The sequence below is a fragment of the Triturus cristatus genome, chromosome 3_2 (assembly GCF_964204655.1).
Source record: "Triturus cristatus chromosome 3_2, aTriCri1.1, whole genome shotgun sequence".
Taxonomy (NCBI): Eukaryota; Metazoa; Chordata; class Amphibia; order Caudata; family Salamandridae; genus Triturus; species Triturus cristatus.
This window is the reverse complement of record NC_140584.1, coordinates 786535524-786560374: the sequence shown is the minus strand read 5'-3', so window position 1 is coordinate 786560374 and position 24851 is coordinate 786535524. Positions and strand designations below refer to the sequence as shown.

The 24851-nt window shown below is 45.6% G+C and overlaps 1 long non-coding RNA gene across 1 annotated transcript; it reads left to right on the top strand.

The window, feature by feature from the left end:
• Positions 1 to 21327: 21327 nt before the first annotated feature.
• LOC146858140 (uncharacterized) lies at positions 21328 to 24469 on the top strand. Its single transcript, XR_014979656.1, has 3 exons — positions 21328 to 21574; positions 23027 to 23137; positions 24127 to 24469. It is a non-coding gene; the product is annotated as an uncharacterized LOC146858140 (long non-coding RNA).
• The last annotated feature ends 382 nt before the right edge of the window (positions 24470 to 24851 follow it).

Genomic DNA, 24851 nt, shown 5'->3' with positions numbered 1-24851 from the left:
TTTGAAAGCACACTTACTACTCTTTTTTTTGGCAAATGATAAGTACTTTTACAGTCTGACACATTATGAATCCACTTTTTAGATTTTTAAAAAAGCACATGTCCAAACAACATTTTCAGACCAGCAACATGTGTAACCTGGGTGACTGAGTACACTCCAGCAAGGGCAACCAGCCTTAGTGAAGCTGAATGTATTTGCATTACTGACTGCAACCTCAAACCCCACTCGGTTGTGAATACTGTGCATGATTCCATAGGATAAGCAGCTGGTTGTGTGCTAAGAGTCTGCTTCTGCATAAAAAAATAACACCCCCTTTCCATCTAATGCAAATGTAAAATCACCAGAGCAATACCAAACAGCTTTCTGAGACCAGCAACATGTGTAACCTGGGTGACTGAGTACACTCCAGCAAGGGCAACCAGCCTTAGTGATGCTGAATGTATTTGCATTACTGACTGCAACCTCAAACCCCACTCGGTTGTGAATACTGGCATGATTCCACAGGATAAGCAGCTGGCTGTGTGCTAAGAGTCTGCTTCTGCACAAAAAAATAGCTCCCCCTTAACATCTAATGCAAATGTTAAATCACCAGAGCATAACGCAATAAATCTCTGCCTGTAATTCCTCTTTCCACACAGAGTCATGTTTTCATATTAGTCTGAAAACGTAATTTCTTTACCAATTTGAAACCACACTTACTACTCTTTTTTTTGGCAAGTGATAAATACTTTTACAGTCTGACACATTTTAAATCCACTTTTCAGATTCTTAAAAAAGCACATGTCCAAACTGCTTTTTCAGACCAGCAACATGTGTAACCTGGGTGACTGACTACACTCCAGCAAGGGCAACCAGCCTTAGTGATGCTGAATGTATTTGCATTACTAAGTGCAACCTCAAACCCCACTCGGTTGTGAATACTGTGCATGATTCCACAGGATAAGCAGCTGGGTGTGTGCTAAGAGTCTGCTTCTTCATAAAAAAAATGCTCCCCCTTTACATCTAATGCAAATGTAAAATCACCAGAGCAATACGCAATAAATCTCTGCCTATAATTCCTATTTGCACACAGAGTCATGTTTTCATATTAGTCTGAAAACGTAATTTCTTTGCCAATTTGAAACCACACTTACTACTCTTTTTTTAGGCAAGTGATAAATACTTTTACAGTCTGACACATTTTAAATCCACTTTTCAGATTCTTTAAAAAGCACATGTCCAAACAACATTTTCAGACCAGCAACATGTGTACCCTGGGTGACTGAGTACACTCCAGCAAGAGCAACCAGCCTTAGTGATGCTGAATGTATTTGCATTACTGACTGCAACCTCAAACCCCACTCGGTTGTGAATACTGTGCATGATTCCACAGCATAAGCAGCTGGTTGTGTGCTAAGAGTCTGCTTCTGCATAAAAAAATAGCTCCCCCTTTCCTACTAATGCAAATGTAAAATCACCAGAGCAATACGCAATAAATCTCTGCCTGTAATTCCTATTTGCACACAGAGTCATGTTTTCATATTAGTCAAAAAACGAAATTTCTTTGCCAATTTCAAAGCACACTTACTACTCTTTTTTTTGGCAAGTGATAAGTACTTTTACAGTCTGACACATTATGAATCCACTTTTCAGATTCTTAAAAAACAACATGTCCAAACAACATTTTCAGACCAGCAACATGTGTAACCTGGGTGACTGACTACACTCCAGCAAGGGCAACCAGCCTTAGTGATGCTGAATGTATTTGCATTACTGACTGAAACCTCAAACCCCACTCGGTTGTGAATACTATGCATGATTCCACAGGATATGCAGCTGGCTGTGTGCTAAGAGTCTGCTTCTGCAGAAAAAAATACCTCCCCCTTTCCATCTAATGCAAATGTAAAATCACCAGAGCAATACCAAACAGCTTTCTGAGACCAACAACATGTGTAGCCTGGGTGACTGACTACACTCCAGCAAGGGCAACCAGCCTTACTGATGCTGAATGTATTTGCATTACTGAGTGCAACCTCAAACCCTTAAAGTATTCCTTATTTATACCAGTACACCTTAATTTATCGTGAAAACATAGTCCATATTATTTTACATGTTCCTCACATTTAAATTTCTCCCAAAACAGAAAATGATAAACACAACTTCAACAAAACGAATTCCATTTCTATTATTAATTTCTTAATTTACCATATACATCCCCTCTCAAACTCTAAACTCACCTTTAAAATTAGTTAGTTGTGAAAGAAATGTGGCACTCAAACAGCAGATTATCAGAGCCAGGATCTCTGTTCTGTACACCTCTCTCCTCTCAGCAGAACCAGATAATGGCAAACTTTCCCTCTCTTTTTCCACACATATACATGTAAGTTTCAAATCTCAGTGCTTCCCCCTTTTTTTCAAATGTAATCACACATTTCTATTGGTTGAAAACCAACCCTTTTCCAAAAGTACCCTTCCCCCAACTTGACTTCTGCCTAGTACCCTTCCCCCAACTTGACTTCTGCCTGCTACCATAGCAACAGCTCTTGAAATACTGCTGTGCAGAGTTAGGTCAGAAGTTCACCAAACAATGTTTCATTTCCAAAGAGCAGGAGTGCTTGACTTTTCAAACCTAACAGCAAATCCATAGTACTGTTCTTTGGTAACACATTTTTCTGTACCAATACAAAACATGCTTCTATAAATTTACACATACAGCCTAGTTTTTATTCTAGAATGGTATGAAACAGCCAATCAGTTTTTAAAAAAAATAAAAAATATGTATGCCTCCATTTCCAAACTGTCTTTCATTTCTTATTACCATTCTACTGAATTACACCTCCTGAGTGCATCCAGTTCTCCTTTGAAGATGTTCACAGTGTGGATTGTAGGGCACAGCTATGTCTTCTGGAGTGAAAAGTATGCAGAGAAAACAGGTATGGTGAGAGACCTTGCTTTGCCAAATGTAGACATTAAATGGATTGGTCAGAGAGGGTTAAAGTGGCACCAATTGATGCCATTGGTGAAATCCTTCATGCAAATCCAACACCCTGACCTCATAATAGTGCACTGTGGTGGCAATGCGCTAGGCACTTTGACTGGGGTAGGTCTGGAAATGCTTATGAAGGAGACCTTTGCACAACTGTTTTCACTTTTCCCTAAAACTGCCTTTGTGTTTTCTAACATATGCCAAAGGCAAAAATGGAACTGGTCCAATCATTTCTGTCCACAGATTGACAAAGCAAGAAAGCACGTCAACAAATCTGTTTCTGCTTTCCTCCGAGACTATGGTATGGGTTCCATTTACCACAACAACTTGCGTTACGACATGCAAGACATTTATAGAGGAGATGGTGTGCACTTCAATGATGAAGGGAACAGAGTCTTCCTCTTGAACCTTAGACTCTGCATCGGTACTTACTTGTAGGTACCAATAAAAAATCACTTCATAAACACAACGGCTCTTTTTAGAGCCCCCTAATATCTAAACACTTAAATCTGCATTTCATTTCTTATTTTTTTTTTTTTTACCGTACGCGTACGTTGAGCTTACCGTACGCGTACCCCGGGATTTTATTTTAAAATTAATAAATGTTTTTTTTGTACTTTTCTGTCCTTCTTTGACCCCCTTTTAAATGTTATGGGGTCTGTAACTCTATTCCTTGCCCCCTTTTCAAGTTATCACCCTTTTTTTCCTGAGTGAAACACACAAAATGGCGGCCGCCGCTTCCTGGTTTCGACCAATTCGAATGTTTACTAAGATCTAAGAGCCAATCAGAATCGCGCTCGCGCACGTCACCGTACGCGTACGGTAAGCGCACCGTAAGCGCACCGTAAGCTGGCTCAGATATATATATTGATTTAAAGGCTATTTTCTCAGAATCTACTGAACAGATTTACACCAAACCTACAAAAGGCACTTCCTTGACCTGAGGACTACCTCTCTGCCAAATTTCTTTAAATTCTGTTCAGCCGTTCGGGCTGTAGCTCTGTCTAAAGGTCCTATGGAAAAATGCATGGGAAAAACGCGTTTTGGGACCCCCCTTTTATCTCAGCCCTCGCTTGACGAATCCCCCCGAGACTTTCAGGGTAGGAGCGGAGCTCAACGCCCCACCTATTTTGAAAATTTCGCGAGGATTCGTCGACCGGCGCCAAAGTTATTCAAAATAGAATGTTGCGGATTTCCTATGGTAAGAGGGTCCTAACTATAACTATCTACTGGCGTCCGCCAGTAGATAATATATATCTATATATATATATAGATATATATATATATATAGATAGATAGATAGATAGATAGATAGATAGATAGATAGATAGATAGATAGATAGATAGATAGATAGATAGATAGATAGATAGATAGATAGATAGATAGATAGATAGATAGATAGATAGATAGATAGATAGATAGATAGATAGATAGATAGATATTCACTTAAAAAAACAAAGGTTACAGGGATGTTATAGTTAAGAAATAGTATTTGAAAAACTGTAGAAATTCACTTAAAAGCCAAAGGTTACAGGGACGTTATAGTTAAAAAATAAAATAAGAAAAAACCTTAGAAATTCCCTGAAAAAAAACAAAGTTTGAGGGACGTTATAGTTAGGCTCAGATTTCACTCGTACAAAACCAGTGAAATTCTCCAATTATAGTTAGCTGAGCTAACTATAACTCGTGCCTCAACAATGCACTGCTTATGACCTCACATATTACATCAGTTATGACATGGTCAGTAAATTCACTGATGACATCTCAGATGGCATCACTGATGACATAATGATGAAATCATCCAGTGACTGTGAGTGTTTGAAAAACTTTCATGAGTGTTAAATATATATACCAAGGTGTATTGGTGATTCAGTTGGTGTAAGAGGGCCTGTACGGAAGATTCAGTGGGTGTGTGAGTGACTGTGAAAGTGAGTGACTAGCTGTCTCAGTGAATCTATGGGTGAGTGACTGGTTGTGTGAATGTCTGTATCAGTCTGTCAGTTGGTATCTAAGTAGCTGTATGGGTGTCTGAGTGGGCACGTGACTGGCTGAATGGGTAAGTGATTGGTTGTCTGAGTACCTGTATGGTTGTTGGAGTGTCTGTGTGTGTGACTGCCCATATGGATGAGTAAGTGGGTAAGTCAGTGGCTGTATGGGTCAGTAAATACATGTGTGAGGGGCTGTGTCATAGAGTGAGTGTGTGTATGGCTGTGTGGTTGAGTGAGTAGATATGTCAGTGGGATATGGGTGAGTAACTGGGTAAGTGAAAGGCAATATCAGTGAGTGATGGGGTATATGAGTGACTGTAGGGGTGAGTGAGTGAATGTGACAGTGGCTGTATGGGTGAGCTTGTGCCAGTGACTGTATAGGTGAGTGAGTATGTGTTAGTATGTTTCTGAGTATGGGAGTGGGTGTGTGTGTATCTGTATAGGTGAGTAAGTGGCTGCGTGATTGACTGTATGGGTGAGTGACTAGTTGTGTGAGTTGCTCTATGGGTGACTGACTCAGTGTATGAGTTGCAGTCTGTGGGTATGAGTAAATATGTTAGTGCCTGTATTAGTGAGTGAGTGGGTGGGTATATAAGTGGCTGTATGAGTAAGTGAGTGGATGTGTGTGTAGGTCTATGAATCAGTGAGTGGGTGTGTAAGTCCTAGTATGGGTCTGTGAATGGTTTTGTACGAGTGGGTGTGGGTGTATAAAAGGTTCTATGGAGGTGTGAGTGGGTGAGTCAGTGATTCTGTGGATGATATCATCAGTGATGTCATTTGAGTTGTCATCAGTGATGTCATTAACCATGTCAGGAGTAAAATAATATCTGAGGTCATAAGCAGCACATTGCGGGGGTGTGAGTTATAGTTAGTTCAGCTAGCTATAACTGCTGAATTTCACTGTTTTTGTATGAGTGAAACCTGAGCCTAACTATAACATACCTGTAACCTTACATTTTTTCAGTGAATTTCTAAGGTTTTAAAAAAAATGCTAATTCCTAATTATAACATCCCTGTAACCTTTGTTTTTTTAGTGAATTTCTATGTTTTTTAACAGGTAGTCGATTTTGCCGAGTGGTGGACAAAGGGGATGGGCCTCTGACCAACGCTCAGCAATCCCACTCTCTGGGACTTACTGGAGGTAATAGAAGGGGTTCCTGCCCCCCAAGGACCCTTAGCATTAAAGGGGACTTCATCCCTCAAAAAGCAGTGTGCCAGAAGGCGTGTTTGGAGATTGGCGGAGAAAGGGGGCATGGCCCCTAGACACCTCAACAATCCTGTAGTGTGTTACTTACTAGAGGTAACAGGAGAAGTAGTTGCCCTCCAAGGGCACTGTGGAGTCAAGGAAACGCCATTCCCCAACCAGCAGTGGGCCAGGAGGTGCATTTGCAGAGTGGTGGAGAAAGGGGGCATGGCCTCGGAAGTGCTCTCAGCAATCCTGCTGTTTGGGACTTACTGGAGGTAACAGGAGGGTTTGTTGGCCCCCAACAACCCTCAGCATTCAAGGGGACTTCATGCCCAAACTAGCACTGCACCAGAAGGTACCTTCGCAGAGTGGTGGGAACAGGGGGCGTGGCTCCTGTCCACCTCTCAGAAATCCTGCAGTTTGGGATTTGCTAGAGGTAACAGGAGGGGTTTCTGACCCCCAAAGTCCCTTAGGAGGCAAAGGAACTTCATCACCCAACAACCAGTGCACCAGGAGGCACATTTGCAGAATGGTGGAGAAAGGGGGCATGGCATCAGAACACCTCTCAGCAATTTCACTACATGGGACTTACTGCAGGTGAGAGAAGGGCTTGTTGACCCCCAAAGACTCTCTGGAGCCAAGGGGACTTCATCCCTCAACCAGAAGTGTGTCAGGAGGCTTGTTTGCAGAGTGGTGGCGAAAGGGAAGGCTGACCCCCAAAGTCTTCTCAGCAAGCCCCGCCCTGTGGGATTTACTGAAGGTAACAGGAGGACTTTTTGGCCTCCAAGGATCCTCTGGAGGCAAGGGGATTTCATCCCCCATCCAGGAGGTGCCTTTGCAGAGTGGTGGAGAAAGGGGGCATGGCTTCAAAGATCCTTTCAGCAATTACACTCTATGACACTTACTGGAGGTAGCAGAAGGGCTTGTTGATTCCCAAGGACACTCTGCAGCCAAGGGGACTTTATCCCTCAACCAGCAGTGCAACAGGAGGTGCATTTGCAGAGTGGTAGAGAAAGGGGGTGGGTCCTCCGGTGACTTGCCTGTCGGACATTTTTTTCGTTTATTACGGGAAGGGGCTTTGTGGCCACCCTTCCCTGGGCAGATTTGGGTACCGGGGACCCCATACCCTATGCCCAGACCTTTTTTTAATGGGGGTGGGGCACCCCTCCCAGGCCAATTTAATTTTAGGCCCAGGTGGCCCCATCCCCGGGGCCTGGCCACTTCTTTAGTTTTTAAACATGAGATAGAGGCAATGCAGCTCCTTCCCTGGGCCAATTTTGGCCCCATGGACCCACTCCGCCAGGTCTGGCCATTTACAGATGGGTGGGAGGATGCGTGGCCCCCCTTCCTGGACAGAAACGGGTCCCGGGCAAGGCCATTTAAAGTGGGTGCCCTCGGTGGGTGCCTCCAGGGCACCCACTCACCACTGGGACCGCGGGGAGCCTGAAGGGACCCACGGTTCCTGCTGGCTAGCCACCTCCAGCAGGAGCCAGCATTGCTTTGACAGAGAGGGAGCTGCTGAGCATGTAGCTCCCTCTCTGTCAAAGCAATTGTGCTCCACTTCTAGCAAGCAAGAGCATTTTCTTTGCTCTCGCTTGCTAGAGGCAGAACACAGTTTTCTATGGCTTGTCAGGAGTGGTAAGGCTCCCGCCAAGCCATACCAAACAGCTATGTCCCAGGGTTGGGCACCCTGGGACATAGCAGCAGAAAGCTTTGGGGGGTGTCGGTCCCAGGGGCCATATATGGTTCCATGAGGGGGGATGAGCGGCCCCCGCATTGTATTTAGCAAAAGCCCTCTGAAGATGAGGCTGCAGAGGGACCCACACGGCCTCCTACAATATTTAAAATTCAAACCCTTGGGAGGTGGCGGCCGCCTGGGCTGCAGGGGGTCTATGCGGCCCCCCTTTTTGTGAAAAGACATGAGCCAGTGGAGGTCTCTGGGGCACAGGGGGTCCAAGAGGCCCCCCTTTTTTATATTTGGCATGTGACTCCAGGGGGGGTGGTCCCCAAGGTCTGGGGGTGTCCAAGAGGCCCCCCGTTTATAGTGGAATAAGCCCTGGGGAGGTAGTGGTCCCTATGGCAATAATGAGCCCCGGGAAGGGGGCCCATGCCGCTCCCTCGCTTATTACACAAATGCCCCTGAGACCTGGGGGCAGCGATTAGAAACAAGACTTAGAAAATTAGAGAAAAAAATGTTTTTTTTGCACTGCACGGACCTCTCCCAAGAGGCCTAGGGGGTCAGTGTATTTCTACCCTGCCCCCTTTTCTTTTTTTTGTACATTTTTATGTGGGACTCAGCTTCAAGCCGGGTCCTAATGTGGCTGTCAACACTTCCTGGTTGAAATGTTGACAGCCAATCAAAATTCAGTAGGATCTGCATGTTCACAGCAAGGACTCGCATCCCCAGATATCTATATTTTTTAAACTTAAATATCTCTAAAATTACTCAAAGTATTTACACCAGATCACAAAAATCACGCTCCCTGGTCCAACATCTAACTTTCTGTAATTCCGTTTAGCTGATCATGCTGTAGTTGTGTTAAAAAAGTACAATCCCCATAGCCATAACATGGAGAAAATGAGTTTTGGAACACCCTTTTTTCACAGCCACTGCTTGACGGATTACCCAAAAACTTTCAAGACAGCAGCTGAACTGAATAGCAGAACTGTTTTGAAAATTTTGTGAAGGTTTGTCAAGCGGCGCCAATGTTTTAACAACAACAAACAACATATGGCTTGCTGAAATTACATTTACCGTTGCCCCCGCAACATCTGGCATAGTGACCATTACAATTTCACTGTGTGATATATCAACGTGCATTGGTGCTCAGTCATTTCCCCCATGTGGCGAAGAGTGATCCCTCGATCTCAAATAGTTCAATAGCTTTTGCCAAATGTCCTTGGGCCTTGATGTCATTGGTAGTTCCTCTGCATAGAGTTCCCGCTTCTCCTTACTATACACTGGGTCCTTTATCCATTGCTCGGGCAGTGAGGCTGCCCTGCTCTCCCAATTCATCGCCACCCTCCTCTTTGCAAGAAGCAATGCAATTTTTATAAATTTGCCAATTGTGCCTTTAAGATGGGGCAGTAAACATAGTAGACATGTGTTGTAATCTCAGTTCTGTATTAAATGGTATGCTCCGCACACCCCTCTGTTTCCCACCCTGTTTGGTATGTCCCTTGAGAGGTGACAGTAGAATGTTGAGGAGAGCTCTTCAGTTCAGGAGAGTGGATGACAGGAAATAAATGCTTTACTTACCTCGTCTTCTTGACTTCATGGTTTTCTTCAAACCACAACACTGGCGACGTCTCTGCGCAGGGGGCAGCCTGTCATCTCCCCTTTCGTTACATTCTCTCCAGATTTGCTGAAAAGGACGACAGGAAAACGTTTGGGGCAGTTTGACTCCACGACGAACCTACGCGAGGAATCGCAGCAACTGGGTCCTTGACAACCTCCTCATGGTGCTCTCCGCTTATCCTGTGGTGTAAACCCGCCGTGGAACCTCAGTCTCCTCAGCTGAGGAAGACTCTCCTTCGTTCATCCAGTCAGCGGCGCGGAACTCTACATGTTCTTGTTCCCCCAGGCGCGTTGACACTAGAGGAGTGTACGTACCTTGGGTTTCCCTCAGTCAGCTGTCTCCGCAGCAGGAAAGTTCACGTCCTCGCCTCATCGAATACAGCGGCCGTGAGGGTGACACGCCTCCTGTCAGTTGCCGGCGTCTCAGTCAGCCGGCAGGCTCTGTTTTCGCAGCGGGAAAGTTCACGCCCTCGCCTCATTGAGTTCAGCGGCTGTGAGGGGGACACGCCTCCTGTCAGTTACCGGCGTTTCAGCTGTGCCTGCCGGGACCACGGTGAAGTTGGAAGTCGACACACTCCCTGTCAGTCCCAGCGCTTCAGCAGTTTCGAGCCAATACCACGGCGAAGCTGGCAGTCGACGCCTCAGGGCAAATCACCGGTGTTCCAGTCAACATCAGCCGGGTCCTGCCTCCGTGAATCGGAAAGCCACCGATCTTCGGGTTCTGCGCAGCGATCTGCCAGCCAGGGAGAAAATTCGTCTTTTAAAGTAAGACCTTTCCATTTCTCTTTGTTTGCTTCCACTGTGATGGGCATACATTCCACGTGCCTTCTTGGAGTTCTACGATGCGCACCCAAAGAAGGAGGTAGAACCCCTGCTTCTTGTACTACAGTGCGTTTCTGTTCTGTGCTGTGATGCGCACACACACTGTAAGCTACGCTATTTAAGGTCTCCTCAGCAGGGGTTTCCCCAGAGTCCCACAACCTATATTGCGTTACTAGGGGATTAGTGTGACTTGGAGTATCCCCTATACAAGGCTTTGTTAGTGTGGATTTAACCAGCGGGTGATTGACCGCACCGTGTTTTCACACACCTGCCAGGCAGGTTACGTCAACCAAGTACCCTCCTTTTCACACATTATGGGTACGCCTGGCATGAGCCAACCGCCCTCATTTTTAAATGATTGTGGTGATCCAGAAATACACTGGAAGGACTGGACTAAGCTGTTTGAATCCTATTTGATTGCGATGGGTGGAGAAAGGTTTTCTCCGTTGCGTAAACAACACATACTATTGCATAATTTGGGGGTGCATGGTCGTAAAGTTTACGAAACTTTACCTGAGCCTGAACTGGAGGAAGAGGATGATGCTGATGCGTACGACCTGACACTGATGAAATTAGAAATTCATTTTGGAGACAAAGTCAACGTAGTGCTTGAACGCCACAAATTCTTTAGCAGAGTACAAGGAAAGAGCGAATCCATCAATAATTACATAGCGGCTCTTAGAGGGTTGACGCAATTGTGCGACTTTGGGGAGCTTAATGATTCTTTAATAAGAGACCAACTAGTAAGATGTACTAACAGTGGGAAAGTCCAGGAAAAATTACTTGCAAAAAATCCGTCCTTAAAGGAGGCCGTTGCCATTGCCCAATCTATTGAGCACACGGCCAAGTGTGTTAGAGAGATGAAAGCAAAGGAAGAAGTGGTCGCCCCCATTCAATGTGAAGAAGTTGATGGAGAAGTGCTTAAGGTGCATAATAGGGAAAGTGCGAAAAATCTATCCGTCCACAAGGAAGGTCAAAATTTGAAATGCTACAGGTGTGGAAGCAGCAACCACTTAGCGAATAGCCCATTTTGTCCAGCACGAAGTATTATGTGTAAAAAATGCAACAGAAGAGGGCATTTGGCCAGAGTATGCAGGGAAGGGACTAGTAACACTTCCAGGGTCAGCAATCCCAGTGGAGAAACTCAGGCAAGATTCGTTTTCCAAGTCAAGGACAGTGATGAAACGTCCAAGCCCAACTATCCCAAATGTGTAATACATATAGACAACAAAGCCATTGAAGTGTTTGCTGATTCGTGTTCCCCGTATACTCTCATAAATGAAAAGGACTTCGAGGAAATCCTAGGTTGCAGCAAAAACATGCTACATCCCCCTGACATTTCTCCTGAGGGGTACACTAGAGACCCCATTCCCCTAGTGGGGATGTTGAATAGCCACATAGAATTTAAAGGCAGATCTATGATGGGAAAAGTGTATGTGGTTGAAAGAGGGGCGAACCTTTTGGGATGGCAGCACCAAAAAGTACTAGGTATCATCCTTGATCCAAATAACAAGGAACAAGTCATTTTGGTAGACACCCTTGACAACAATGAATGCTATCGTCTACAAAAGGCCTTTCCTGACCTGTTTACAGAAAAACTGGGTAAACTGAAAGAGTTCCAGCACAAAATCAGAGTTAAGAAAGGCGCAAAACCAGTAGTTCATAGGGCGCGCCCTGTGCCGTTGCGCTTGAGAGAAGTTCTAAAAAACGAATTGGACAAACTATGCGACATGGTGGTTATACAACCCATTGATGCATCTGAATGGTTGGCCCCCCTGGTCTTAGCGTCCAAGGCCAACGACAAGGGTATCCGCGTGTGTGTTGACTTACGCAGCCTAAACGACAACATCTGGGTGGAGAGGTTTCCTCTGCCCAACATAAATGAAATGTTGAGCACAATGGGTAAAGGGTGTTTTTTCTCAGTCATCGATTTGTCCATGGCCTACCACCAAGTCGAGTTACACCCCGATTCTAGACCGCTAACGGCGTTTTCCTCGCCGTTTGGTGCTTACATGTTTGTAAGGATGCCGTTTGGGTTAGCCTCGGCGGCATCTATCTTCCAGAAAGTGATGCAACAAGTGTTGGATGGTGTCAAAAACACGTTATGTTTCCAAGATGACATTTTAATGTATGGGGCTACGGAAGAAGAACATGATGCCATTTTCAACACGGTGTGTCAAAGATTGACCAGGGCAGGTTTAACCGTGAAACTGGAAAAGTGTAAAATTAAAGTAGACTCTGTTGACTATTTGGGTCATACCATTTCCAAAGATGGGTTCAAACCTAAGTATAGTTTGGTCCATGCAGTTATAGACGCCCATGATCCTACCAACAAGGAAGAACTTAAATCATTTCTAGGTCTTGCTGAATACATGTCTAAATATGTAAGGAACTTTGCTGACATGTGTGATGAGTTGCGTGACATGCTAAAAAAAGACAAGGAATTTCTGTGGGAGGCAAAACACAGCATGGCGGTTAAGGCAATAAAGAAGAGCATTCTTGAGTCACCTGCGTTGGGCACATTCGACCCATGTAAGAAAACGGTCCTGACCACAGATGCTTCCAACAAAGGGTTGGGAGCAATGCTATCTCAACATGAACAAGGGAAGGTCACCATTATTGCATTTGCATCACGGACGCTCAACTCGGCGGAGAAGAACTATTCCGTGATTGAGAGGGAGGCTTTGGCGTGTTTCTGGGCAGTGAACCATTTTAAATTTTTCCTGTGGGGGATACAATTTGTTATACACACTGACCACAAGCCTTTGACCTTCATGTTTTCACCCAAAAATATACACAACAATTCCCCACGCATTGCTAAATGGGTCCTGGGGTTACAAAACTATTGCTTCAAGGTAGAGTATTTACCAGGTCCTAAGAATATAATTGCAGACTACTTGTCAAGGTCACCCCTGCAGGAGTATGCAAAAGAAGAACAGTTAGACGCTCCTATTTTTTCAATGCATCTTTCTTCCTTGTCGAAGGAAGAGTGGGAGAAAAGCATGGCGGGGGACAAGGAAATGAGCATCCTCAGAGAGCTAATTCTCAATGGTTGGCCTGAACACCGTTCTCAAGTCCCAGATGAAGTAAAGGATTTCTGGGAAGTGAGATATGAATTATCAGTTATGTCGGATATAATACATAGGGGGAAAAGAGTTGTTCCTCCTTACAGCATGAGAAACAAAATAATTGACCTGGCCCATGAGGGCCATTTGGGGAGGAGCCTGACCAAATGCAAAGTCAGGAATGATTTCTGGTTTCCAAAGATGGACTCCATGATTGAGATTAAAGTAAAGGAATGCAACAGCTGTGCTAGTAGTGATAAGAGCAAGGTTACACGTAAGACACCTTTATCCCCTGTAGTAGTGCCAGAAGTTCCTTGGACCAAATTGGCAGTCGACATAATTGGTCCCATGGAAGTTCTTGGCACCCAGAAGAGGTTTATGTTTGTTTTGGTGGACTACACGTCACATTGGGTAAACGTAAAGTTCACACCGCAGACTACCACGAGTAACCTCATCACATTCTTGAAAAATGTATTTGTATATGAAGGCATTCCGGCAACATTGGTTACAGACAATGGAGTGCAGTTTACCTCAGAGGCCATGACCACTTTTCTCGAAGAGTTGAACATAAAACACGAGAGAACTGCACTCTATTGTCCGAGAGCCAATGGGTTGGTGGAGAGAACTAACAGGTTCATAAAAGAGCACATTCAGTTGGCCATTGCTAGTGGGTTCAACGTGGAAGATTCCCTGAGAGAGTGCATTTGGGCATACCACACTACCCCCAATCTGGTCACGGGAGTGTCTCCGTTCGTTAACTTAAGGGGAAGGGAACCGTGTACCAAACTGGTCCCGCACTGGCTGGGAGGTGGAAAAATGGTGAACCCAGACCTGGGGGTCAGTAAGCAGCTGAGATCCCAACATCAAAGTAGGTACAAGGGTTGGTATGATCATAGTCAGGGAGTCAAAACACAAGAGTACACGAGGGGTACCACTGTAGTTGTAAAGAAGCCCACACATGTACAACCAGGGTTGAGCAAGTATCAGACACAACAAAAAGTGGATAAAGATGGCAAGAATGTGGTACGCCTAGAGAATGGTCAGACGTGGAGCAAGGACAGAATCGCTGTGGCATCGCAACTGTAGTTGGTGTATCAGGGATGCCAAAATTGCATATGTCATGTTATGTTTTCACTTAATACATATATATAGGGAGATGTGTTGTAATCTCAGTTCTGTATTAAATGGTATGCTCCGCACACCCCTCTGTTTCCCACCCTGTTTGGTATGTCCCTTGAGAGGTGACAGTAGAATGTTGAGGAGAGCTCTTCAGTTCAGGAGAGTGGATGACAGGAAATAAATGCTTTACTTACCTCGTCTTCTTGACTTCATGGTTTTCTTCAAACTACAACAACATGCTTGTGGGCTGCAATGTCATGGTTCACAGCCGAAGAACCACCTCCACCCAGAACGCATGCATTCGCCGACATTCCCATGCCAAGTGCATGAAGTCTTCCCCCTGCACCCCGCATCTCTTACATGCTTCAGACTCCCTAATACCATATTTATGCAACCTAACTGGTGTATGATAAACTTGATGTAGATATTTGAAATGAATAATGCGAAGATTACCATTCAGCGTCAGGGCATCTATAAGCTGGCACCTATACTCCCATCATTCTGTGTGAGCTGGGGCTGAATCTTCTCATTCCAACGAGCTAGGCTTCTATCGGTGGCTGGTAGACCTTCATCCCTAACCGCTCCATATAACTTAGTGATTAATTTGTGATGTGTGGGACTTACTAGTAGTGTCTGCAGTGATTGTAATGTCGGCAGCTCGTCTGGAAAAGTAAGGTAAAGTACAGTCACCCGGAGTCTGTGGTATATGAACATGAACAGTGGTGTCTTAATCTGTATGTATTGCAACTCCTCTATCGTAAGATATTTACCATTCGGGTACAAATCTTGCATTTTGTCTATACCTGCTTGCTTAAGAGAGCGCATAGCCCCGCTTCCGGCATGACCGATTGTGCTGCATGATGCGCTAAGGGGAATCATGGGGGCGTACTGTGGGAGTTTCGCTGCTGAGCACCCTATAGCCTACCAGACTGCGATTGTGCGGTTAATGGTGTTGATTTCAGTTTTTGGTGTTCCCCGTTTGGAGCGTGACAGGATGCTGCTTAGAGGAATTGGGTGCGCATCTCCATCTTCCACCGCTACATGTGGAGTAAATGTGTGTGGACTGTACCAGTAGTGCACATATTGTGCTTGAGCGAAGAGATAATATGAATACAAATCTGGTACGTTGAAACCTCCCTTTTTGTAGTCCAAAATAGGTGTATCCCTACCAATCTGGGGTTGCCTGCCTCCCCACACCAGTTTCACCAGTTGTGAGCATATATTTAAAAAAAAACTGACTAGGTGTTTGATGGGTATGTTGCTAAATAGGTACAGAAATCGTGGAAGAACTAGCATCATAATAAGTGCTATTCTATCCGCAAGCGACAGCGGCAGCCCAATCCACCTAGACACCTGGTGTTCTAGCTTGCTATATGCTGTGCCACAGTTTTCCTCACCACTATATCTGGGTTGCGATGAATCCATATATCCAAGTACTTCACAGGGTCAGCAGTAAGGGTGGGCGGAATTTGCAAAAATGCCTTTCGCAAAATGTCACGAAACGGCAAAAAATATCCACGAACACGCGAAATTTTGTGTGCTCGCGGAGATTTCGTGCTGATTAATGCGTTACTGAATTTGACCTTCAACTCAGGCACCTGCTTTATTTATATCTGTAAGTGCTTCCTGTTGAGGTTTAATTTTTGTGACAGGAGCATCGTGCCAGAAGGAATCCTGCCCTGCATATTTATCCAAGAAGATGCCACCGTTTTGTGCAATACCTCTACTCAACTGGAGTACTTTCTACTGGCTAATCAGTAAGTGCTACCTCGGTGGGTAAATGTATAGTGCTTTTCCTACACTACAGCTGCGTAAAGGGCCAGAAGAGTTGTCTCCAGCGACCATGTGTGTCTGTAACTTTTGCCACCGCACCTATGGGCGCCGGGGTCCCTCGATTGAGCTGTCCATCATAGTGGGGAAAGGGCAGGAAGACGTTGCACACCGTTGGTGTGTGGGCTGGGGCCAAACGGCAGGGCTTCTATGCAGTTCACATGCCTCTTGTTTATAAAGGGTCAGAGATTGACCAACGCAGCAGATGAGGAGACAGAACCACCTGGTGTCAGGAACTACACAGGTATTGCGCTCGAGAAACTCATGGATGCACAGACCTCCATCAAGGATTACAGCAAATTGTTGACGGTAGATATGGGGAGAAAGCACACCTGCCTAACCTCCACCGTGCTCACGAATCTTTTGTGCTGATTAATGCATTACTGAATTTGACCTTCAACTCGGGCACCTGCTTTATTTAAATCTGTAAGTGCTTCCTGAGGTTTAAAATGACAGGAGGATCGTGCCAGAATGAATCCTGCCCTGCATATTTGCGTCCCGCCGCCTCAATTTCCGCAAGCGGAACGGAAATTGTCGGCCACCCTTAGTCAGCAGACCACTCAAGAGGGAACGCCAAAGTGTTGGGGGATAGTGCTCTCAGTCAAAGACACTATGAGGGATTTGTTCCGATTTATGCTGAGATCCAAGAAGCGCCCCATTCTAACGTATTCCCGTAAAATTGCTGCAAGATACCACTGTGGCTCCCTGACGTACAAAACCATATCATCGGCATACAGCAAGATACTGACAGGCTGCAGTGCAAAGCTCAATGCCGACTCTTTGTGACGCTGCCTGATGATGCAGGCCAAAGGCTCCATCAACACTGAAAATAGGAGCAGTGAGAGATGGCACCCTTGCCTTGTCTCTCTGCAGATCCGTATAGGATCTGAAGTCAGTCCATCTATCCTGACACGCACTGTTGGATCGGCACATAGCAACCGCACCCATCTACAATAGAACTGAGGGAGCCCCATTCTTTGCAATATCTAGAACATGTAACTCCACTCAATGGAGTCGAATGCCTTGGCCGCATCTAGCATGACTGCCACTGCTTGAAGGTCGGGGTTTAAGATGTGGTACAAGGCACATATTGTGCGCAGGTTGTGCGACGTAAATCTTTCCGGTATATAACCAGATTGATCCGGTAGGACCATATTCGGTAGCAAGGGTTGGAGTCTAGTGGCTAGTATCTTTGCCAAAATCTTTGCATCTATGTTAATGAGTGATAGTGGGAGGTATGATTTGCATCTGGATGGTGACTTATCTTTCTTTAGGAGAGTAATTATCAAGGCTTCTCTGAGCGTGGGCGGTAACCTGCCCCTTTCCATGTCCAACAAGTGAGGTACTAACTCATGAGCTAATTCTTTGTAAAATTCACTTGTGAGTCCATCTGGCCCCGGCGCTTTCTTGTTTGGGAGGGCCCGAATTCTTCATGAATTTCATCCGCTTCGATCGGTTGACATAAGTAATCCTGCTATCCATTTGACAGCCAGGCAAGTGCAATATCAGCTAGGTATTCATCCAAGTCACTAGGGTCGGCACTACCCGTTGAAGTGTACAGGTCTGCGTAAAACTTCTGGAATTGCGCTACGATTGCATGCGGAGTTAAGTGATCATTCCCAGAGTCGTCAGTGATCTGTGTTATAGTGTGATGGTCATTCACACTATAGCACAGTACGCTCGCACAACATGTCTCTTTTACGGGTATTGCACCTCCCTTAGCTGCCAGCTCATTGTATTCAAACATTAAGTCTTTAATTTTTGCTAGTGTGTCTGAGCTCGGAGAAACCTCCTGTTCCTGTTCAAGCTGTTTTAGAGCAGTCTCCACCCTCGAGAGTTGCCCCTGAATATCCTTTGATATGCCCGCATTAGTGCTGATGGATGTCCCCTTGACACTGGCTTAAAAGGCCTCCCGGAGTGTGGCAGCTTCGCTGACCGACCCTTATTAATACTTAAGTATTGTTGAATCGCTTCGATGATTGTAGCTTTGTAAGTCGGGTCCAGCAATGCCTCTGCCCTGATTCTCCATGTAAACTGGCGGGGCACACTCACTGGGATATTCAGAGTGAGCTTGACCAGGAAGTTATCTGACAAGGTTCTAGGCAGCTTGCCTATGTCAGACACCCATGCATTCACACCCCCACTTAGTAGCCAATAATCAAGTCTTGACCAGATTCCGTGTGTACCTTACAGCCTGTCAGTATTCCGGATCCTCCAAGTGTCTACGAGAGAAAGCTCTTCCATCCCACCCCTGATAAAGTGGGCTGCTTTAGGAGAGTGCCCCCCCGTTGAGTTGATTTGATTTATCGTTGGAGGGATCAAGATGTATGTTCAGGTCTCCTCCCCATATTATTTCTGATTCTGGCCACTCACGAGGCACATTCAATAAGCCCACAAAATTACGTGGCTCATCTGTATTAATCTCAACTATGTAGTCATGCCCTAAGCCTGAACATTCCGTGCACTTTCTACATTCAGGGTGCATTTAATAGTGGTCTTCACACCAATACATTATGTATTTCCACCTTCAAGCAGTCCATGTACTCACTTGACCCATGCACTCTCGCCCCGTCTGCCTCCCACCCTCCAGACACAATGTACACGGCGATTGTGGGGTATACTGGTCCGCCACGTTTACACTTCTATGTATGCATACTGGCTAGCATATTAGATCTCCTTTGTAACCCTCTGACCGATGGATGCCGACCAGATACATCACTCATTCCGCGGGTGTGTCACCTTTTTACCATCTTTAGTTTTCTTCACTCCCACAAGCGTTTGAGTAACACTATGCAGAATATACTTGCCCTCGGTGTTCAAAGTGCAATATGCGCATATTGGCTAGCAAGTTACGATCTCCTTGTACGTTCACGACTAATGGATGCGCTCTTAATACAAGATTCACTCGGCACAGTCGCAGGTTAATCAGCGCTTTTCCATCCCTTGTGTTTTCTTGTCACCAGCGATTTTGGAAACACAGTGTAGGACACACTTCTGGAACATTCTATACATACAATTATGGAATCGGCTTTCCGAACTACCTATAGATGGCCGCTACATTTACTATGATTTATTAACGATCCACACATAGCACTCGTAATCACGCGAGAGTATCATTTTCTGCGCGTCTTCTACCCCCCCCCCACGTCATCACACTATTGTGTTCTTATACGCTTACCGCCGATAAACATGTACCATCCTGGTTCAGACAGGGTAGGTCTGTGGCTCAACGCGTTCTGAAACGCTGGTGAGTACTCTTCCCCGACCACTTGACACGGAGGTTTCACTGGATCTCTGTTGTAGGTGAGTGCTCAGTAGGGGTGGGCAGAATTTGCGGAATTAACTTCCGCAAATTATCGCGAAAATGCAGAAAATCTCCGCAAACACGCCGGAAATATCGCGAAGACGCGGAAGTTTTTTTGCCGCCTGTTCGCGGTATTTTTTGCGTGATCGCGGGTCGCCAACTTACCCATGCGGTTGCTCACGGGCGCGGCCATCTTGTTTTCACTTGTCCCGCCCTCTCGCGATGTTTACTTCCTGTTCCGGGTCGCGCAATGCATGTTCGCGGTCGATATTTCCTGTTCGCGACCGCTTTTACTTGATTGCGTTGCTTTTTGCTTGCTCGGGGAGAAAATATCGCGCGAACTTGCGCACGTGGTCGCAATGGGCGCGGCCATCTTGTTTTCCACTCTATTGCATGGTTCTGGGGCCTGATTTTCAATCCTCCCTAAATCTTTTCAATCCTTTGTTTATAGCCACTTTTTTTGGATCTTTATTACTTATTATTTCTCTAACTATTTTCCTGCTTCTATATTTTTGGTTTTTGTCTACTTTTTTTTTTGTTTTTTAGCTACTTTTTCTCTTTGTATTGCCCGCTATTTATTTCCTTTACTCCTTTATTTATTTTACCTTTTCTTTCCCGCCCCGTCCCCAGAACCATGTCCAAGGGCAGGGCTGTTCGCCGGCGCAGCCAGAGCCGCGACCACCTTCCTTGCGGAAGGCGGCGCCCACAAGGGGTGCAGGCACGGGCCTTATTTGGGGAGGCGGAGTTGGCTGCACTAATTTTCTTTGTGCAGCGCCACCTCCCCTCAACCCTGGCAGCAGGTGGCAGGCCTGGGTCCGGGTACGGCCTCCGGGAGCGTCGGCAGCGGTGGGGGAAGGTGCGCCGGGCAGTGTCGCGCATCTCTGGGGTCCGGCGCACCCAGGCACAGCTGACGCACCGGTGGTCCGACATCCTGGACCGTGAGCAGGACCTGCTGGACCTGCTAGGAGTGGAGGTCCCGGGGCTTGGTGAGTACCTATTTAATTATTACAACTTTGTGTCTGTTCTTCTGCTCTATGTTATATCTTGCGAATATCTTTTTTTCCTTCCATCCAGCTAGAATGTTGCTGCTTACAATACATTCCAGGTTAATAACGTTTAAAAGTCTTCTGTGATTATGACACAGGTGCTCTTCTGCGCTACTACTAATCTTACTTGTTTGCAGCTTTGCGTTTGCGCTTGCTTAGCGTGATTCTTTACGAGTTTATTTTAGAGAAATTAAGTTACGTAATGCTACAGTGACTCACGTCCACTCCTTACTTTGTCCTGTCACTAATAGATAGGGGCGGATTGATACTTAGGTTTAGGTACTTTGTATGAGCTTCTAATTGGTTAGTGGTATGCGTGATGCCCCCCCTCACTCAGTTACGTGACGTGCTGCTAGTACGGCAGTCTTTAGAACCTTTTCTAGTTTGTTCAATGAGTGGAGGTAGGCTTTGCAGTTACTTAGCAGTAGCAGATCAGCATCAATCAAACCAAAATTTGGTGTATACAAAAAATGTAGTCATGTTCATGTGTCCTCCATGATTGGATCATACACATTGTTGAGGAATACAGTGGAAATGCATACTTAATGTACAATTGGCATGCCTGGAATAGGTGGGCTAGGTTGGGTGGTACGTTGTACTAATACTTAGGCTTACTTGTAACTTAGTTTTCTGGAATCAGAATGGAAGAATGGATTACTGTTGATAAATAGTAACTTAAGTAGTCGAACTGCGAATCCCACGATATTACATGTTGACCAGATGAGATCGGTCAATGTAGTTATTGCAATTGTTGTTTACATAAGTGTTTTTTGACCGTTGTTGAAAAATATTGTATTTGTTTGACACCATCCATCAATGTTTGTCTCTTTCTTAATTCTTATATCTCTCCTGTCCATCAGCACCCAGGGGCAGACCGACAGGGACTGGACAGTCGGCGGGACAGGAACACCACCAGGAGGACACCGCTGAGGGCTCCTCTGCTGGCCCCAGTAAGTCTTCTTGTTTTTAATAATATTTCTTATTCCATAACTTTTACTGCCCCATTTCTCCCGAACTATAGTGTGTTTCCAAATGCTATTTTTTTACCACCAATTATCCTTCGATCTGTACGGTTTCAAAAAGCTTATCTCTGCCTCCGCTATGATGACTGAGTACTACTACATACTATCAGTCTGTCTGTCTGTACTGTAGTAGCTAGTCTTGCCCAGTTGGCCAGTGCCACTCTTTGTGAAAGGTTGTAATATAAAACTCATATTCACCAGTAGCTCGTACAATCCGTTGGGTCGTTGTCTTGTACTACTTTTACTCTTATTGATGTTGAGGCTTTGAAAATTCACAGCAACAACAGCCCTACCAGATTTCTTAATATTTTGATATGATACCCTATAGGACATACCACTGTTGTAGGGATCTTGCACATACATTTGCACCAGAAAATAGGATGTTGGTGATGGTAGGTTGGACCTTCCTTGCACACCTCAATCAGAAATTCCGCACCCACCACAATTCCACTGCTTGACTATAGTACTGTCTTGTCATACCTATTAGGTCTCGGAACCCTCCCCCCAAGATAACCAACAAGTAGACAACCCAGAACATAACACACCCAACCTCTGTCGTGGAAGCAATTCACATGCACACCCTTACTTTAATTTGCTCACTCGTGTAAGTTAGTCCACTCCACACCAAATACCACGAAGTCTATGTAAGTTTAAAATGTTTATTTCAATTTGAGAAGGTCTGTACACTGTTTTCTTAGCAGCACCAACCGGCAAATCAATAACATTAAAACAATATACATTGTTACACTTATACAGTTGGGAATTAAATCATGATAACTGAACAGTGGTGGAAGGCAGCACCACCATCCCATAGCAATTTAGTTTATATACATTTATAAATGAAGATGTGAGTGAAGGGACCCCTCACCTCAGAAGAACCTAGTACTGGTAGTTGGTGCATCGTTCAGAAGCTCTGGTTCGTAGAAGGGAATCTTGCGTCTGTAATGCGAAAAAAGAAATGGTGTGCGTTAGTATATTGCAACTTGCAAGCATTTCTCAGCCGTGCCAAAAAGTGTAGCATCTATGGATAAGCAATATGGACTAACAGTAACAGTAGTACACCAGTTCTTCCTAAAAAAGTGGCTTGTTAATGTTTGTTGACCGCTTGTACGCAGCGCGTAGACTAGACAGTAGCAGTGTGAGGCAGGTCATGTGGGCTCAAAGGTGTCTTAAGAAGCTGCAAGGTAAAGGTAACGTCACATGTGCATGGCTAGGGCTAATCAAGCAAATGCTACAATGATCATATAACTTAGTGTCTACTCTACTACTACCTGATTTGTACTAGTGATGTATGTTAGTATTAACTCATTTTTCAACCTTGCTACTGATCAATAGGGGGGAGGTGTATATGTCGCCTGATAAATGTGTAATGTTTTCTAGGCGCACTACCGACCACCATTGCTGGGGCCAGCGAAGGCGACGCCGAGGGCGAGGATGCGGCAGTTGCAGATAGCAACGGAGGGGGAGTGGCAGCACCAGTGGCAGGCGGTGGTAAGTTAGATTCATAATCTTTAACTATTGTTGAACTTGACAGCACACTCACTGCAAAGGTGTACTGTATGTATATGTATACTGTACAGTTGTGAATTAGGGCCCCATTAGGATGGTGGGCGTATTGCCCCCGCCGGGCCGGCTGGAATTCACTGCCGTCACCGCAGGGGCAAACCTCCCGCCATCCCTGTAGAAAATATTCAGACATGTCCAGGCGGAAAAGGGTTCAATATGGCGGTGGTGTCTCTCTCACCACACCAGCAGCCATATAATCTGCATTTTGGAATGCCTTTGCGTGGCGGCATTGCCGTCCGCCACGGAAAGGCATGCACACATTGCAGAGTATGCTTGGGGGCCCCCATGGAGGGTACCTACCGATGCTATGGTACCCCCCCGACTTTCAAAGCAAAACGTGACAGGCTCCGTGCGAGGCCCGTCACGTTGTGCTTTGAAAAGCAGCACAACATTTTAGCATTGCTTTCAGCAAAGCCAACCAGAATTTAAATTTAAAAAAACAGGGTGCGCCCGCCACTGTGCCGGGCGCATCATCCTAATTAATTGTCCCCACGGGACCCCCACCCTTTTTAGCAGTCGGATGGCGGGCGGACAAAGTCCGCCCGCTATCCGATGTCGTAAGTAAGTATGAGTTTTTGGGGACGTTTGAAGAGTGAACTAGAAGACTAGAATTCCCTTTAATTGGTATAGGACTAGGAGCCGGAGTATTGAGTAACCAATGTCCTCATCTATCTGATTTCAACTCCGCTTTGAAAGTTTTATGGAGAAGAGCACCTGGTGCACTGTTCAACTAAAAAGTGTAAGACAGGTGGAAGGAAGAAGGACGGGCGACATTTAAAATGTTATGTAGTACTGTGCTTTATTTTATAGTGCTACTCTACCATGCCACTATGTGTATAAATAATTACCTTGTCCTACTGTTTTATTAAGACTATATTTTACAATTGTCTTGTTTTTTTCTTTTTGATACACAGCAACTCCGAAACTCAACCGTAAGGAGTTGGCCGCCAAGGCACGGCGCCGGAAGCTGGAGGCAATCCAGCAGGAATACCGGCGGCTGGTGGTCCTAGCCGAGGAGGAGGAGGAGACTGCTGCAGCTATTGAACCCTCCTCCAGTGCCCCGGGCCCCAGCCACCGCCCTCCAGCGGTACGGCGCCACCGCCTGGCGGCTGCCCGCCGCCACCGTGTCATCTCCGGTGCCCCCCCCCCACTGTGGCTGCAACTGCCGCGGCCTTAGACGCCGTGTCGCCCATTTAGAGGACCAGATGCGTGTCCTCCTCCAGTCCCGCCCCACCAGTTAGTCCCTGTCACTGCCCCTTTTTTAATTCCTGTTCGTTCTTCACTCGTTTGGGCATTCTCTACTTCTATGGACAGTCGTTGGGGTTAGGGAGGTGGGTGGGTCAGCTTTTGTGGGTTTAGTTTATTTGTTAGGGTCAATTAAATATATTTTTCTATGTTACATGCAATGTTGTTAATGTTTTGTAGGTGGGGTAACTGTTTTACATCACACTGTTTCCTTGCTGGTGCATGGCCGCCCATAGCGTGTGTTTGATTTCAATAATTTGCTGACTGTATGAGACACAAACAGATAGATGCGACACACCTCACTCATTGACTGGTCCTACTATGCATTCTTTGGAGTGGTGTTTGAAACTGAAATCATTGACAACATGTCCATTATTAATTCTGCCTCCCCCAA